This window comes from Equus przewalskii, chromosome 1 (assembly GCF_037783145.1).
Source record: "Equus przewalskii isolate Varuska chromosome 1, EquPr2, whole genome shotgun sequence".
In the NCBI taxonomy this organism is placed as follows: domain Eukaryota; kingdom Metazoa; phylum Chordata; class Mammalia; order Perissodactyla; family Equidae; genus Equus; species Equus przewalskii.
The window spans coordinates 24,617,921-24,622,409 of NC_091831.1; the positions used below are offsets into that span (position 1 = coordinate 24,617,921).

The 4,489-nt window shown below is 38.7% G+C and overlaps 1 non-coding gene across 1 annotated transcript; it reads left to right on the forward strand.

Moving 5' to 3' along the window:
- The first annotated feature begins 1,906 nt into the window (after nt 1–1,906).
- Nucleotides 1,907–2,010, forward strand: LOC139078368 (U6 spliceosomal RNA). The gene has a single exon (XR_011531296.1). It is a non-coding gene; the product is annotated as a U6 spliceosomal RNA (small nuclear RNA).
- The last annotated feature ends 2,479 nt before the right edge of the window (nt 2,011–4,489 follow it).

The following is a 4,489-nucleotide window of genomic DNA, read 5'->3' on the forward strand; positions in this document are numbered from 1 at the left end:
AAAAAGACACCAGAATTCCAAATCAGCAAAACTTAATGATATTGGGTCGCCAATCACATTTCTGTAAACCTGAGGAGCCAGGGTGGCAAATATGTCTCCTCCTCTCTTTATCTGACCCATGTTCGGAAATGTAATTATTGAGTGCGGCCATAAGCCTAAATCCTACAGAAAGTGAGTTTGATGAAATTAATAATAATAATAATATCGTAAGCTAACACTGAGTGATTAATAACCAGGCACTGTGCTAAGTGTTTTATACGCATTATTTCATGAAATCCTACCAAACTCGTGAGGTAGAAACTAGTATTATTATTGCATTTTAAAGGTAAGGAACACTAACTTGTTAATTTAAGTCTTCATTACTAGTGAGTGAGAGAGGTGGTATTAGAGAAAAAATAGCCTGATTCTTTAGCCCACATCTTTAATCACACTTTTAAAAGTAGACATTATCGGCAATTACTTTTCTTAAGTGAATTCTTGCATTGGACAAATGCTTCAACATTTCCCTAAATAAGGGATTTCTCAAACAATATCAAGAGATCTGATAGTTTTGGTGATGTAACTGTTGGTGCCCTAACAAGCCCTTTGTGTGAAGCAGATGGTGATGACTCAGAACAGCCCACCTCCCTGTAGACGTCAGTTACCTCTAGATGAAGGTAGAAAGTCTATTCAATGACATTAAAATACCGCTCCAAGGTTTTAAGTCATGTGGGCATATAAAGTAAGGAGGACATGGGTTAGATAGGGCAGGGGGTGGGACTACGCTTCTTTCTTATAGGATGCTCTTATTTTCCTTTCAGGTAACATGGAAATCATAAACAGCATTTTTCTCCTCTTTGAAATGGAGTGTTTTAGTTGATGGATTGCAGAGGCAAGCTTCCCCATGTGAAAACTTGCCCTGCTCTTCCTGGAACCTAAATTAATGCCTACTCCTTGCAAGATCCCTGTTTTATGTACTCCAAAGGACTGGACATTTGTACACCATCTGCCACAGGGGGAATTTACCTCCCTCCAAGACCCACTTTCTTCATTTTCCCATCCTGGAGCCCCTCCTCCTTCCTCCAGCCAGCCATCCCAGCAAGGCAAAATCACCGCGCTGACTTCTCAGTTAAAGAGAAAAGCCTTAGAGTTTGGCTGTGAGGAGAAGCATGCCATAAAGTTACTAGCTTAATTAAGCCATCACAGTTTTTAAGCGTTTCTAAATACAGGCCATTTGAATGTATAACTGAGTCTGAGCGCAGCCTCATCCTAAGTTTTCCTTGGTCTGCTCAGAACCAGATTGTGAATGGGAAACAGCTGGGATGACATCCTGCGGCGGCATGGCCAGTTCCTCATTTTCACTGTGGTCTCCACAATGAATTTATGAAGTGGTTTCTTCTCTTGGCTTGGCACAGGAGTGAGGGGGTGGACCCTTAAAATGCCAGGTACAGAGGCTAAACCCACCATGAGTGCTTTGACTGTCAGCCTATCTCCAGTGTTCTCAGGAACAGTATCTTGAACATTTTTCTGTAGAGAAGGCTACAGAATGTGCTTGAGGGAAATGTTCTCTTGGGAAAAACGATTCTGAACTTCAGACCAGAGGTTAGAAAGAGGATACATAGAGAGATTGCAACTCAACGTTACTCAAGTTGGACTGACAAAGAATAAGGTCAACTTAAATCTCCCCTTGGGGAGAAGTGTACCTTTGGGGAAAGCACAACAAGCCCCTTGCTTATGCTGTGAACTTAACTCAGCACTTCACAGATTAGGGGAATTTACTAGCTGATAGCTGGGGTACAACATTTCTTATTTAGCAGCACATTTGGTGCATTAGTTTGTATCTCAGATTAACTCTAATGCCCACTCTCTCCACACACTTATATAAGCAAGTACACACATACATTGAGATGCTCAAAGAAACTTTGATGTGCTCATTTCAGCAGCACATATACTAAGATTGGAACGATAGAAAGATTAGCAGCGCCCCTGAGCAAGGATGACATGTAAATTCATGAAGCAATAGAACAGAAGACCTGAAACCATCAACTCCTAGAAGAAAACACAGGTGGTAAGCTCCTTGACATGCATCTTGGCGATGATTCTTTGGACTTGACATCACAAGCAAAGGCAACAAAAGCAAAAGTAAACAGGTGGGACTACATAAAACTAAAAACCTTCTTTCCCAAAAAGCAAAGGAAACTGTCAACAAAATGAAAAAGCAACCTACAGAATGCAAGAAAATATTTGCAAATCATATCTCTGATAAGGAGTTAATATTTAAAATATATAAAGAACTCACACAACTCAATAGCAAGTAAAACAACCAATCTGATTAGAAAATGGGCAGAAGACCTGAACAGACATTTTTACAAGCAGGCATAAAGACAGCCAACAGGTACATAAAAGATGATCAACATCACTAATTACCTGGAAAATGTAAATCCAAACCACAATGAGATATCACCTCGTGCCTGATAGAATGGTTGGCATCAAAAGAACAAAAAATAAGCATGGGAGAGATTGTGGAGGAAAGGGCACCCCTGTACACTATTGGTGGGAATGTAGATTGTTGCAGTCACTATGGGCAACAGTATGAAGTTTCCTCAAAAAATTAAAAATAGAACTACCATATGATCCAGAAATTCAACTTCTGAATATTTATCCAAAGGAAATGAAAACACTAACTGGAGAAGATGCATGCATCTCCATGTTCACTGCAGCATTATTATAGCCAAGGCACACACATATACACATACTGGAATATTATTCAGCCATAAAAAAGAAGGAAATCTTGCCATTTGCAACAACATGGATGGACCTCGAGAGCATTATGCTAAGTGAAATAAGTCAAAGAAAGACAAATACACATATCTCACTTATATGTAGAATTAAAAAAAACAAACAAAAACCCCTGAGCTCATAGATACAAAGATCAGACTGGCGGCTGCCAGGGAGAGGGGAATAGTGAAATGTGGGAAGGGGCTCAACAGGTACAAACTTCAGTTATAAAATAAGTAAGTTATGAGGATGTAATGTACAGCATGTTAATCATACTGTATTGCACATTTGAAAGTTGCCAAGCGTAGATCTTGAAAGTTCTCGTTAGAAGAAAAGAATTTGTAAGAATGCATGGTGATGAATGTTAACTAGGCTTATTCATGGTGATCACTTTGCAATCTATACAAATATTGAATATTAGGTTGTACACCTGACACCAGTAGAATGTTATACCTCAATTATACTCGATAAAAATTTTTTAAAAACTTTGCTGTGTATGTGCTTATGCTAAAAAAGTCCCAAATCCCACACCTACCCTTTCACCTGCTGGCAATTGTGTCTCTTCTCCTTAAAGCTAGTTCAACGTGAGAAAGACAGGTGGGGTTGGAGCTGAGCAAGCAGGGAGGCGATAGGATGAGGACAATGGCCTGAAATGGGTCACAAAGGAAAGCATTAAGAATGAGTGATTTAAGGATACTTGCAGATTTCCTCTATTTCTAGTAATTCTTTACCTTGGCACAATATTCGTATAGTGATCAAATAGTTTATGTTGTTAGATCATCCTAATAATCCATTGGAGTTGGCACTGTCACATGCCTATGCACAACCAGAAGAACCTACAACTAGAATATACACAACTACGTACCTGGGGGCTTTGGGGAAAAGACGAAAAAAAATCATATGTCTAATTTATCAGTGAAAAAAAAATCTCAGAAGACAGTATATGTTTTTATGTATACACACACACACACACACACACACACACACAAATTCTCAACAGAGTAGAACCCAAGTCACCTGCTTCCTAATATAAAGTTAGGTTAACTTGGCCTTCAATTTAACTTGTGTTTGTATATAGGATTATGGTCTGCCTGCCCAAACTGTAGCCTTCCAGAATAAGTTTCTATAAACCCCAAATCATGTGTCCATCTGCCCTGCCTCTTTCCTATTACATGTTAACTAAATCCTACTTTACGTAAATTTGGTTGTATGAAAATTTAGATTTGTTAAAATAAAATAACACATACACCATTAAGTGAATTTCAAACAGACTCTGGAAATTTTCTTTAGAAAATGAGTACCTCTAATGAGCACAGACGCTTGGATTAAAATAAAACTAAGATGTATGTGGTTTTCCAAGTACCCCTCCTGTAGTGTAGGAAGATAACTGTGCCAGTACTGTGTAGATTTTGCAGTAGAGAAAGGGTACCAAGTGAAGATGTTCACTCTTGTTCGGGACATTGAATTCCAAAGAAGCTTTCCCTGAAATATATTTGCAAATGGGAGGTAACTTCTTGTTTAAGTGTCTTAAAATTAAGCTAGTGTTTCCCCTTTTCTGTGTGATGTCTATCTTTTGATGTGTACCTTTCACACAGTAGAATCTCATAAATCCTTGTTTTGAATCATCCTAGACGAGAAGGACACTGAAAAGCAAAATCTATGTGCTAAAAAGAGAGAAAATAATAGCTGAGTATGGACAGTCAAATCTAAAAGGATGAAGTAACTCTGTGAG